Source organism: Thamnophis sirtalis, unplaced genomic scaffold, assembly GCF_051295495.1.
Source record: "Thamnophis sirtalis isolate CommonGarterSnake01/CBP01778 unplaced genomic scaffold, rThaSir2_p1.2 scaffold_8, whole genome shotgun sequence".
Lineage (NCBI taxonomy): Eukaryota > Metazoa > Chordata > Lepidosauria > Squamata > Natricidae > Thamnophis > Thamnophis sirtalis.
Window position 1 is genome coordinate 18,507,935 of NW_028261388.1, and position 13,872 is coordinate 18,521,806.

Sequence of the window (13,872 nt, forward strand, 5' to 3'; positions counted from 1 at the left end):
GAGAAGCATGGAAACGCCAGAAGCCCAAACTCAGACTCTTGTCACAACCAGGCCGCGTTCGCACAACCGGTTTCCCCTTGGCTACTAACCCCGTTTCCTCAGCGGACCTAACCCTTCACACCAGACCAGGCCCGACCCTCGCTCTCCGGGGGCCCCCCCTCCGCGCTCTCCCCTAACCTCGCACTTCCCCGTGCTGACCGGCAGGCGGCGGGCCGAGCGGGTGGCTCCGGTTCTCTAAGGCTGCCGGCAGCGATTGCGCCTTCACCTGGCCCAGCGCGGCGGCTCTCGTCTGCGGGGCGGCCGTTGCCTTCCCTCCTCGAAGCCTTGCGGGGGGTGACCCACATACCGGAGGCACCGTTGCGGGGAAAAATCTTGCCTAGACGGCGGGCGGGCTGAGGAGAGGGTGAGTAAGGGGCTGGGCTACGGTCCCTTTGCCTTCATACCCCCCCCTCCCCAATGTCTTGTTGCAGCTGCGGAAATATCTAAATCCTAGATCTCCGACCCTTGGCATAACCCCTCACTCCCCCACCCACCCCCCTTTTAAACCTTGCCCTTCTTTTCCTTTGAATCTCAGCGCTGCGTCGAAATGATGCGCGCATTATTGTTGCAGCGGCCAGCGCAAGCTTCATTCATTCCCCACCCCAAGGCTGCGTTGCTTGCGGGGGGGGGGGGATCTTTCCAGCGGCCGAGCAGGCTGCTGGTAGTGGTGGTGTTGATCACGGGCGACGGGGGGGGGGGGAGACTTTAAACCCCAGCGCTGGTCGCCTAGCGACGGCGATCAATTAATCATAGGGAACTGCGCGAGCTCTCCCGGGGCGCACACGGTTACCCCAGCTGCACGGTTCCACCTCCGAGCCTGCAAAAGGGGGGGTGGAGAGGAGGAGGGGGGGCGGCATTGCGGTTATTGATTGTGGTTTGGGGGCCATCCGTCGTTTCTGCACGGCCCTCAGTGGCGGAGTGGTTTTCCCCTAGTCGATTCCGGGATATTGGGGGATTCACCGTGGCTGTGGCTTAAGGTTGGGGGGGGGGGGCGAGGGAAAGAGGGGGGGGGATTCCACTCTGCCTTCCAAAAGACACCCCTGCCGGTTAGCAAAGGTGGGAAAGAAGCGCCCCCTGAAAGGTGAGTACGGAAAGAAAACGGACTTTCCTTTTATTATTATTATTTGCAGGTGTTATTATTATTATTTCTTTTCATTTATTGAACATGAAACTCAGTCAAGTGAACGTTTAAAGATATGTCACAAACACCATTGACGGGTGCTAAAGGTTCATACGGGTTGCTGCCAGCCTCCCAGGTATCAACCAAGTATCTTCTTAAAATATATGATGTTCCTAGTAGCGCAGTTCATTATTTATTTATCATATGTAGTTTTTTATTATTATTATTATTTACTTTATTCATTAAACATGAAACTCAAGTCACCTGAACATTCAAAAATGCATCACAAATACCATTGGCGGATGCTAATGGTTGATATGGGTGGCTGCAAATATCCTAGGTATCAACCAAGTACCTTTTTAAAATATATAATGTACCTAGTAGTGCAGTTTATTATTTATTTACTTTGTGTGGTTTATTATTATTATTATTATTATTATTATTATTATTATTATTATTATTATTAATTTAATTCGCAGGTTGGGTTTCTGGGGCGCTGTCAGAGCTGACTGTTTTAGGACGGTGATCCTACTCGGGGTGCTTTACCTGGCAGAAAATCCCCCCCCCCAAGTTTCGATGCAAGGTGTTGCTGGGTAGCTGTGGATCGTAGGATTGTGCTAGCATTGTGGAGTAAACATTTTCTTCCAGCCCAGTGGAGGTTAGGGTGTCATGAATAGGTTTTTGTCATCTATTATTGATTGCCTCTTAATTCTGATGTGGGGTTGTGAAACAAATAACCGTGACGCTTGAGCGCCACAAAATGAAATAGGAATAGAAGAGAGGAGATCTGACTTAAAAACCCATCTGGAGAAAGAACACAGTATTGCAGAGAAGTGGTGCAGGAAAAAACGATATAAAGCAGGTGGGTTTAAGATGCTCCCTGACTCCTGACTTCATTTGTTTCAACCAATTTTTAAAAGGCCAATTTTCGTGTTCAAAGCAGAGCATTTTTTTTCTTCTTCTTCTTCATTCTGTTTCTCATGAGAGAAAAAGAGACACCGTTTGCATAAAATTCTTTAGGACAAAGACCATTTATGTTGTGCCAGTACACTGAACAGGTTCTAGGACCAGATCTGGGGTGCAAAAATCTAGATGACCAATAGATGGTAACAAAATAAATCCGGATTTTGCATCTCAGATACAGTTCTAAGCAAATCATAGTTTGATACAAAAGTCTGCAGAGCAGAGGTCCCCAAACTTGGCAACTTTAAGACTTGTGGACTTCAACTCCCAGAATTTTCCAGCCAACTCTGCTTAAAGTCCACAAATCTTCAAGTTGCCAAGTTTGGGGATCTCTGCTGTAGAGATTCTCAGTCATCCAGGTCATGGTTGTCCCAAAGGTGCTTTTTCAGGAGGCAACTGGACGTTTTTTTTTTTCTTTTGATGATATGAGCTGAAGAAGCTTCTTGGATGAGAAGCTTGGGACATAGTTTGATATCATCACTGGCTATGGAATGGCTATCTCAAGATTTCTGGGTGATTTGTTTATGCAGTGGCTCTGAAGAGCTCACTAATTTCCTTCTGTTGTAGAACTGAAATGGTGGCTGTGTTCTTACAATGCATTTTTCTATAAGGTAACCCATGAGTAGTTCAGATGAGTAACATTATCCCATTTTAGGGGTTGCCGTTGAACTATACAGGCACACTTAACCATAAGGTAATCACATAGATTGGATTTACACAATATACCAAGAGCTCACATATCGCAGTAAGCCACTGTTTGCTAAACCATGGTTGAAAATGCTACAAGTCACAATTCATAATCTGCACTAGCTGGGTTCAATACAATACAATACAATACAATACAATGCAATGCAATGCAATACAATACAATACAATAGCAGAGTTGGAAGGGTCTTTGGAGGTCTTAAACCAAAATCAGTCAAATCCCTCATATCTTATCTCAATGGTGTTCAATCAGCTAGTTCTAGGTAAGTTTGTGTAGGACTGCAGCTCAATCCTATGGCAATTTACTCATAGTTAAATCCCACCTTGGTCACAGTACAAACTTACATTTCCTATGTATTTCAATGGGACTTAACTCACAAATTAAACTTCAGTGAAGTTGTAGAAGAAGAAGAGGCAGAGCCAGGCCTGAGGAGAGGGGGGCACAGCTGGTACATTGTTCCGGGTCTCATGCAACTTAAAAGGGGCCCGTGAAGGGGATTTTTTTTTAAAAAAATTACAAACCAATTTTTTAAAAAGAAAACCAATATTGGATCATTTAAGCATTTGTTAAAACTTCACAGGCAGCAGGGATGGAATCTGGATCTTACCATCCTAAGTAGACAGTAGACAAGAAAAAACAAAAGAGGGGAGGAAAATGCAGCATATTAGTTGAGTGTAATTAAAGTTTGAAAGGAGAATTAAACTCAAAGGCAGTGTGAAATAGGTCTTTAGGAAGGATGTCAAAAAAATGGAGGGGAAAAAGTGTGCTGTTGATGCTTAGGGCAGGATATATTAAAATACTGTATATATTTCTAAATATATATTAAAATATATTTAATATATTTCCAAGTATGTTTGAATGTAATTAATAAATGTACAATTATGACATTATTGATTTATGTGTCCATGTGTAGGTGAGGGGGCCCATATTAGTCTTGTTCCAGCACTTAATAATCCACCTGGGAGTGGAGTTAAGAGAGTTATCAGTCTGGAATCCTTATGTTGCCACAAGTAATCCAAGTCCAACACTCCTTGAATTCCATTCTTATCTAGCACCAATCTAGTTGGTGATCAATAGCTGACTAGATTCTTGTGTAGAAGCTTGAGCAATATAGATCTTCTGAACTAGAACTTCACATGTGATTCTGATTCCTTGTGCCTGACATTGGCCCCAAAGCAGTGTGAAATATATCTCTTTGCTTAACATTCCAATTTTGCTGTTCCTGTTTTTTCCCTCCTCCTCCTTACAAACACAAAAAAGAGAGTAGCCAATAGTGATCCCTGGAAAGATGTCAAGGTCACCTTGGCCTCTGCTGGAGCTCTGCGTGCTGAAACAACAGCTGACTTTAGAACAGCTGTTGAGGGCAAAGTAATACCAATTGCAACTTTACCCCCACTTGTTCCCTTTTCTCCATAATCCACTCCTGCACTAAGCATGAGCAGAAATCCAGGTCATTACCAGATGTGGAAGCAAAAACCTACGTGTGAAGTAACATAATATCAGAGCAAATAAAAACAAAACAAATAAAATAAAGGGAAGGGAACCTAGAGAATGAACCTACTAAGATATGGTACATTACCTGCCTTGTTTCCCCAAAAATAAGACAGGGTCTTATTTTCTTTTGACCCCCTGAAATAAGCACTTGATCTTATTTTCGGGGAGGTCTTATTATTTTTGAGGTGCAGGAGGTGACGAGCGTGGTCACCTCATGGCTGATGCTGTGTTGCAATATTTTGGGGGAGGGCTTATTTTCACACATGCACTCAAAAAGCCTGATTGGGCTTATTATCCAGGGAGGTCTTATTTTGAGGAAAATGGTAGATTTGCCATATATTCATTTCATCATTGAATAGCAATCTATTAAATTTCACATAAAAATGTATCTTTGCTTGTAAGATATGAAATCTATGCCAAAAGGTATGGAGTTGTTTTTTTTTTTATTAGTAGAAAAATTAACTTTTCAAAAAGTGGTAAGGTATACACTCTGTGCTATTTAGCTAAAGCACTTTCCCAGTCTCACACGATGATATAACCAAGATTTTTTGATTCTGGGATATAACCATGATAAATTTAACATGTCTAACCTGAAAATGCCTCTCCAGAATAACATTTCAATATTTTTCTGAAATTATCCTGTTATTAACTAATATAGTTCACTGTGTTTACTGTATGACTGCGGATCTTTGCATTTTCTCTGCATTTGTTTTTAAAAATTGCAATAAAATTACATTGAGGAAACAAAGAAGAATGGAGAATTCTCTTTGCTGTCATCTAGTGATTATCCAGATGTTTGTGACTCAGGGGCCACAACCAGCCCTGCAGAATCAGATGTCAGGGTTCCAAGTAATATGCCCATAACCAACAGAACTCTGAGGTTCCTCAAAAAATTGGTTTATTGGACATATCATATGGGCATAGGCTGGTGAAAACCGATTCTGAATATTCCCATGGTTTTCACCTAATTAAAAGTGTCTCCCACTTCCTAAACAGTCAATCACATGGTCTAATCACTGTCCCATCCAGCTGCCAGGTGACATCGCTTCTCCTCTCTTCAGTCACCTGTGGGAATGTCCTTGGTTCCCAGGAGAAAGTGTTTTGTTTTGACTACAACCCCCTCATCTCTATTCCCCCCTCCCTATCCCTTAGCTCCAGTGTGGCAACACTAAAACCTCAAAATGGCTTCGGTCAGGTCAGCTTCAGGGTTGACATCAGACTTGTCAAAGACGTGGACTGAGGAATTGGCAGGGTGCCAGGGGGTACTGTACTTCTGGCTCCAAAGCTTCTGCCTCCCTTCTTTTTAAGATGCGGTAAGCATTCCATTCTTAAATAATTTAGATACCAGCATTAACCTCAATGGGAAATGATTGTAATTTACATTGCAGTTCTTTAAAACCAGGAACCAAGCTGTGTGGGTTCTTTAATTATAACAATCTGATGTCCCCAGGAGAGATGTGGCTGCCCCTCTCACAGGGAGTTTTGGCAGGTGCTTTCCCCACACATCTGTTGATGATGAGACCTTCAGGGTTTCTCTTGATCTGTGGATGAAGATAGTGAAGAAATATTTCTCCCTAAGCACCAACTAAATTGTAACATCATTTTTGTTCTTTTTACAACCCTGTAATCCCTTAATTTGACATGGAACCAGGGGCAACTGAATGGAGCTGAGCATTTACTGGCCGGATGCGCTTCCTGACTCCTATGTGGAGATCACAGCAGATATTTTCTCTTTGTGCCCTGCTACAGAAATATCTATCACTGCCTAGGATAGAACCCTCAATCTTCCGAATGGGAGAATGAGAATCTTCACCTCTAGGCCACCACACCCTGTGAATTATAATGTCAATTATAATGCCTTTAATTTATAACATTTATAAAGCTGCCAACTCTCGGTGGTTCCCAGTCAAAAATCATTTTAAAAACTATAACATTAAAATTTATAAAATTAAAACATAAAACATTAAAAACAATAAAACACTGGTGGCAGTCATGCTAATGTATCATTATCTCATCTTCCCCCAACCCTTGGGAGAAAAGTCAGGTCTTCAAAATTTACAGAAAGCTATGAATATTGAATGGTACCCATGAAAGGGAGATTAGAAATCCCTTTGGATTATATACAAAAGTTAATTTAAAAAAAGAATCAAGTTAGATACAGTTAAGTTTTGATTATTACAGGTAAAATGTTATGATACAGAATATAGTCAAATAAAGGAGCAATAATAATGACACCCTATATACATATACATGAGTATAATATAAGGAAACTAGATGAAAATTGTCAACGGCAATTTGGAAAGGAGGATTAGAAAAGTCTGCTATTAAATATTATGGATGTTTAGCTAGAATAGGACATAAGGATTCAGTGTTATTGGAGGATTTTAGAAATATTAAATGGAATGCCAGTATGTGGTTATGTATTAAATTTTGGTATATTTTATGATGAAGGATGTTTAAATAATTACAGTCAAACATAAATGGAGGCATAAGAGTAACGTATAAATATTTGAGTTAAAATATTTGAATTAATATGAATTATGCTTGATGACTGTGGAAGAGATGCATGAAAACCTTTTGTAATCAACTGATACACTTTCTACAGTATGTATGGATGAGAATTTTTTTATGTTTTTTTTCATGTTTAAAAATAAAAAAATACAAAAAAAATTACAGAAAGCTAAAAAGATGGAGGCATGACGAACTTCAGGGGACATGTACCATAAGGCAGGCACTGCCACAGAAAAAGCATGTCGCCAGACCTCATTCACTGGCAATATTTAGGGGAAGGGTGTTGCAGAGGTGGTAGCAGAGTCAGACAGTGAGGAGGTTGGGGAGGAACATGGGCCAGTCCTGGAAGCTGGGGAAGGCTCAGATGAGGGCTCTGTGTCAGAGGCGCAGATGGGGCCAAGGCCATCTGGCAGTTCTCAGCTGCCTTTGGAGCTAGACAACAGTGAGGCAGAGGAACAGCTGGAGCCTGTTCCCAGTGTACACATGTGCAGAGCTGCCAGAAGAAAAGAACAGCTCAGAAATCAGGGACATTTTGGGAGTAAAGCCACAAATAGACGGTGAATGGCCCCTCCTGTAGGAAGTAAAAGAGGAGCGAAAGAGGATTGGACTTTTGCAGGAAACAATTTGTTCATTAGTTCATTTCAGGAGTGTGAAGATCTGTCCGTGAATCTCAGAGACTCTGTGCCAAGTCTTTCCTTGCACAGCACTGTGTTTGGAAAATTTTAATATGGCAGCTTTCCAAGCTAGATAAGGTCTGTGGTCATAGCTTCACCTTTGAAAGACTGTTTACCAGGCCTTTGCTAAATGTGAATGAGAGGAATTCACATTTGTTTCATAAAAGGGCTTTTGAAATCTGCTTTGTGCTTTTTGGGGAAGCCTAGGTCAGAACAAAGAGACTAGGAGTGTGCTCACCCTATCTGATCTGGAAGAACGGGTAGATGTCCTTAGGGAAAGGCAGTCCTGTGGGTATCCTTGTGTCATATTGGGTTTTAAAGGTGATGATCTGCACCTTGAATTGCATCCGAAATGAAACCGAAGCCAGTGCAGTTAGAAGTATTACATGAGCATATCTAGCGTCCCCTCCCCCATTACTGTGTTCTCTGTTGTATTCTAGACCAGTTGAAGTTTTTATGTAGTCTTCAAGGACATATAGAGCGTGTTGCAGTTATCCAATTGGATGGTGACCAAGGCATAAGTGAATGTGAGCAAGGCCTCTCGGTCTAGGAAAGGACTCCATTGGGTACATCAGACAAATTTGTGCAAAGCTCACCTTAGCCACAGTTGCTGCATATGTTCCTTAGAGAAGCAATAGCAAGGAAGTATCCAACGTTATCTTGTTCTGTTTGATGTGTTTCGGTTGTGCTGATGGTGTGGCATCCCCAAGCTTAAGTGGAGAAGTTGGTTTGTAACAAAAGCTCCAGTGAGATTGAATGGAAGCAGCTTCCATCTAAGTTATGACAATAGCAAATTTGAGATCCACTCAAAGGAGAATTTATTTCCCCATGAGAAAGAAAGCAAAGCAAGAGTTGTTAAGAATGAGAATAATTTTTTCCATCCTTTGAAAAATTATACATTTTGCTGTAGCTCTTTATGAGCTGCTAAATTTCCTTTTCAAAAAATCCAAAGAAGAAGGTGGAAGAATTTGATGTCATGATGGATCATACATTTTCATTCTAGTTCTAGGGGTGAATGAAAACTATACATCCAAGCACACATGCATCCATTTACCTGTAAGATGAGACCTCTACTTGGTTTCTTGCCAAATCAATATTTGTCAAAGCCAACTTTTTTCCCCCTAAAAGATGTCAAATTAAGGAAGGCTTCTCTGTGGCATAATTAAATGAGAAACAAGCAGTTTACTATTCCCTTTTTCTGGATTTAAGTTTGAAGTTTGTTGTCCTAAGTTGGCTTGTCCAAAGTCTACGGAGGGTCACTTGCCCACAGTTCCATTGGGGTAGTTTTGCCCTTCCCCTTGTGACACAAGAGATCGAAGCCATCAGGACAGGATTCAGTAATCCATCTGCATCTGAAATAGAATAGAATATAGAATTCTTTATTGGATACACAAGGAATTTGTCTTTGGTGCATATGTTCTCAGTGTACATAAAAGAAAAGATACATTCGTCATGAATCATAAGGTACAACACTTAATGATAGATAAAGGGTACAAATAAGTGATCAAATCATACTAGGAAACGATCAATATAAATCATAAGGATATAAGCAACAAAGTTACAGTCATACAGTCATAGGTGGGAGGATATGGGTGATAGGAACAATGAAAAGATTAACAGTAATAGTAATGCAGACTTAGTAAATAGTGTGACAGTGCTGAGATAATTATCTGTTTAGCAGAGTGATGGCATTTTGGAAAAAAATGTTCTTGTATCTAGTTGTTCTGGTGTGCAGTGCCCTGCAGCGTCGTGTTGAGTATAGGAGTTGAAACCATTTATGCCCAGGATGCGAGGGGTCTGTAAATATTTTCACAGCCCTCTTTTTAACTCGTGCAGTATACAGGTCCTCAATGGAAGGCAGGTGGTTGCAATTGTTTTTTCTGCAGTTCTGATTATCCTCCGAAGTCTGTGTCTGTCTTGTTGGGTTGCAGAACCAAACCAGACAGTTATGGAGGTGCAGATGACAGACTCAATAATTCCCCTGTAGAAAGACAAAGGTAACTCTTGAAGACAGCAAAGTCCACATTTTGGAGAGAGAGGACCGCTGATTTGAAAGAGGGTCCAAGACGCCATCTGTATTAAAATTGAACAACAGAGGGGAGGAATATAACACTACCTATCCCCTGCCTACAACACAGTCCTTTCAGTAATCTCAGGAAAATCCCATGTCCATTTTCACTCTAATTCAGGTGGCACTGAGGATACAGATAAAGCTCCCAAGTGCCCTCAACAATTCTCAGAGAGCTAACAACGGATCTCACCAACAAAGACGAACCCCTTAGGAACTTACATTCCCAATAATATCACTCTTAGGGTCATTGAAACTACTGTGTCCTTCCAAAAAATAATCCATATGGGGTTTTTTTTATTGTTCAGTGCTATTTATTAAAGAAAGACACAAGATTGTTAAAGCTTCTTCGAAAGGCATGGAAATATATATTCACAGAAAAAAAATTTTTTTCCTTTTTTTAATCGAACTACAATTACAGATTTACATCTAAATCTGTCTGGTTTTTACAAACCAGAGCCTGCAGTAAATAATGCTGCACCAGAAGATCCAGAGAAGTATGTTTATTTGAATTATAAAGTCTGCTGAATGACAAGGTACCTTTTCTTTACTGCTTGTGCCTGGGGAGTTGGCTGACAGATACAATAGGATTAGACAGCCAAGCTGCATTCTAGCTGCAAAATGCTAATAGGTTGCTACATAAGTTGGCTGGATTTTTTTTTCCTCTTTGTCACTTTTTCAAAAACCTTCTGCTTATAGGAGAGCACTATTATTTGCCTTGCTCCAGCTGGCAATTGGTAGCATCTTCAGGGCCTCGTCTAAAAGTTGGGCAGATATATGGCATTGTTCCTGCTTTTGGCTAAATATGGCATTTTAGTGGCCTTTCCAAATAGCATTGCTTACTCTTATCTATGTGTGTCAAGGGCTGCTGTTAGATTGTCCATGTCAAACTGAAGTAACACAGCTGAATGCAAAATCGAGGTCTTTGAGAGGGGTGGAATGATTTTGAATGGAATGATTTCTTGCTGCTTTCCTTCCTCCTCCCGATTTACGTTCTAGAACTAGGACAAACCACCTCCCTGAAATAAACAGAAGGGCATTATTGGTATGAATACAAAGAATATAGCGATGAATAAAAATGCTGTATTTCAGCTAGCATGCTTACTCCCTTCCACTAATTCCTTTGTCCCTTTTGGTGGGGGCAGCCAAGAGGGGCATTGTCAAACAAAGTATTGGCTTGTAGCTATATTTCTTAAAGGGATGCGGTGTCTCAGTGGCTAAGACGCTGAGCTTGTCGATCAGAAAGGTCAGTAATTCGGCAGTTTGAATCCCTAGCGCCGCATAATAGAGTGAGCTCCCTTTACTTGTCCCAGCTTCTGTCAACCTAGCAGTTCGAAAGCACATAAAATACGAGTAGAAAAATAGGAACCACCTTTGGTGAGAAGGCCTTTGGCATTTAGTCATGCCAGCCACATGACCATAGAGACATCTTTGGATAGCGCTGGCTCTTCGGCTTTGAAATGGAGATGAGCACTGCCCCCTAGAGTCGGGAACAACTAGAGTCGGGAACAACTAGCACATATGGGAGGGGAGCCTTTACCTTTAAATCATAGTAGCTACATTTCTTAAAGAAAATAGTAGAATAATGCAGATAATCCTCGAGTTATGACCACAATTGAGCCCAAAATTTATGTTGCTAAGTGAAACACTTATTAAGAGAGTTTGTCCCATTTTATGACTATTCTTGCCACATTTCTTAAGTGAATCCCTGCAATTGTTAAATTAGCAACCCGGTTGTTAAGTGAATCTTGTTTCTCCATTGGCTTTGCTTGTCAGAAGGTCACCAAAGGTCATCATGTGACCCCAGGCCACTGCAACTGTCATAAATATGAGTCACTTGCCAAGTGTCTGAATTTTTGATCACATGACCATGGGGCTGCTGCAATGCTCATAAGTGTGAAAAATGGTGGTAAGTCACTTTTTTCTGTGCCGTTGTAACAATGAATGGCCCCTCCCAGAGGAAATAAAAGAGGAGTGAAAGGGGAGTGGAGTTTGCAGGAGACAATTAGTTTGCTTAATTGGTTCATGACTCTCCGAGACTCCTTGCCAAGTTTTGCAGATATTGGCCTGTCAGCTCTCTAAGCCAGAGAAGGTCTGTGACTGTAAATCCTCCTTTGAAAGAATTTGCTGGAGGTGAATGAGCAGAATTCACAGTAAATTAATAAAAGGGATTTTTGTTGGGACAAGGAGTTTGCTTCATGCTCTTGGGAAGCCTTGGTCAGAACACCCAGTTTCATGCCGCATAGACTGCTTTCCTGGATTTTACGTGTGCCCATTGGACTCGGTTACTCAGTGATTTTTACTGTGCTAGAATCCGAACCTGTGCAGCAGGGGTGCTTTCTGAGGATCTATTTGTGGGGGTTGAATAAACACTTGTAGAACTCTTGCTATACGTCTGTGTGAGAAGGGAGAAGGACTGGTAGGGCAGGCCAATCCCAGTAGAATGAGATGGTCCCTCAAGTCCCTGGATGCAGGCCATGAAGGCAGTGGCAAAATTCAATTTTTTTACTACCGGTTCTGTGGGCATGGCTTGGTGGGTGTGGTTTGGTGGGCATGGCAGGGGAAGGATACTGCAAAATCTCCATTCCCACCCCACTCCGGGACCAGCAGAGATGGCATTTGCCACTACTCAAAATTTCCGCTGCCAGTTCTCCGAACTACTCATAATTTCCTCTACCGGTTCTCCAGAACCTGCTGAATTTCATCCCTGCATGAAGGACCTTAAAGGTAATTACCAACACTTTGAATTGCACCCAGAAGCAAACTGGCAGCCAGTGCAGTTCTCAGAGAAGTGGGGTTATTAATGGGCCACCCTTGGGGTCCTCAAAACTGCCGATGCGGCACTTAGTTTTCAAATGGCCACTTGCCAACAGGAACGTGTCTTTTGAATGCTTGCTTTTAGCAGGTGACATTATAATAGATACATTCACAGATGTTCCAGAAAAAAAAATACGAAAGAAAAAGAAATGGGTAGGTGGAACAAAGAATTTCCTTTGATCTCCCACTTCGTTAGTTTGCCCAGTCTGATTGTGTGATTTCCCCAGGAGTACTGAGTCCTTTAAAAACACTCTGAAATGAGATGTGTCATTGAGCTATGGGTTATATTCGGTTTGTACAATCTTAAAATGAATGGGAGTTTCAGCTCATGACATGGGGTCCTTAGCACTGAGCACTGAGCCCGAATATTTCCCTTCCTGCATTGATGTTTAAAATGTATCTACAGAGTATGAGTTATCCCATTCAAATGTTTTCAATTGCAGCATTGTAATAAGGAGAAAGCACATGGAGGTATTTGATAGAGACAGAAATGCAGTCTAGTGAATTTGGAATTGTGTCAAGATAAAAGCTGGCCTCTTGGTTGCTTGAAATAAAACTGTACCTGAGGAGAAAGTATCTCTGCTTGACACTGATTCTAAAAGAAAGATTAGATTAACGCTGCATAGATTAGAACTTGATTTTCAATGCCTTACTTAAATAATATTTGCACAGCAAGTCACACTCGCCTGAATCCAGTTTTACATTTAGTACTGTGCCATTCTTTTTAGAACAGGATCTTTGTGAGCAGCATGTAGAGGTACCGTATTTTTTCAGAGAATAAGACGCACTTTTTCCCCCAAGAAAGAGGGTGAAAATCTGCTGCATCTTATACACTGAATACAGCATTTTTGACCTCCCGAAACCCCTCCTCCTTTGCAAAAATAGACATGCAGAGGGTTTGGGAGGCTTGCAAAGTGCTCATGGAGGCTGGTGAGGGCAAAAATGAGCAAGAAATGGGGCATTTTTGCCCCCCACCCCACCCCCAGGAGCACTCTACAAGCCTCCCAAAGCTTTTGCATTCCCTCTCCCTCTCCCTTTTTTTTTTTTTTTTTTGCAAAAAGCGAGGCATGCAGAGAGTTTGGGAGGCCTGCAGAGTGCAAAAACTTTTTTAATTTACCTCTTCAAAATCATGGTGCGTCTTATACTCCGGTGCGTCTTATAGGCCAAAGGATACGGTAGTCCCTATGACCATCATTGAGACTGACAAATATGTTTCTCCGATAGTTGTAAAGAGGGTGACCACACATGACCCGACCTGATTTTACAGTATTTTTCATGACAGTTATTAAGTAAACTTTGTGGCCATTAAGCAAAACCTATTGTTTGCTGTGGGCTAATTTTTGCCAGAACCAGAAGAATGTGCTGGTTTCTTGCAAAACCATTGGAAATTGTGATCTAGTGATCAAGGGGCACTGCAAACACCTGGAAATGCAGGCTGGTTGGCAAGCATCCAAAATGCATTTATTTGTACATGTGTAGA

At 41.6% G+C, this 13,872-nt stretch overlaps 1 protein-coding gene across 4 annotated transcripts in view; it reads left to right on the forward strand.

Annotated features, from left to right (window-relative positions):
* The first annotated feature begins 201 nt into the window (after positions 1 to 201).
* ELMOD1 (ELMO domain containing 1) overlaps positions 202 to 13,872 on the forward strand; it is a 50,651-nt gene continuing 36,980 nt past the window's right edge. For 3 of the 4 annotated variants that reach the window (XM_087721176.1, XM_087721174.1, XM_087721178.1), the window contains exon 1: positions 202 to 403. The gene's annotated coding sequence lies outside the window, so the exon portion shown is untranslated. Of the gene's footprint in view, positions 404 to 1,015; positions 1,121 to 13,872 lie in introns of those variants that run through there. The other variant, XM_087721175.1, reaches the window with a different exon arrangement.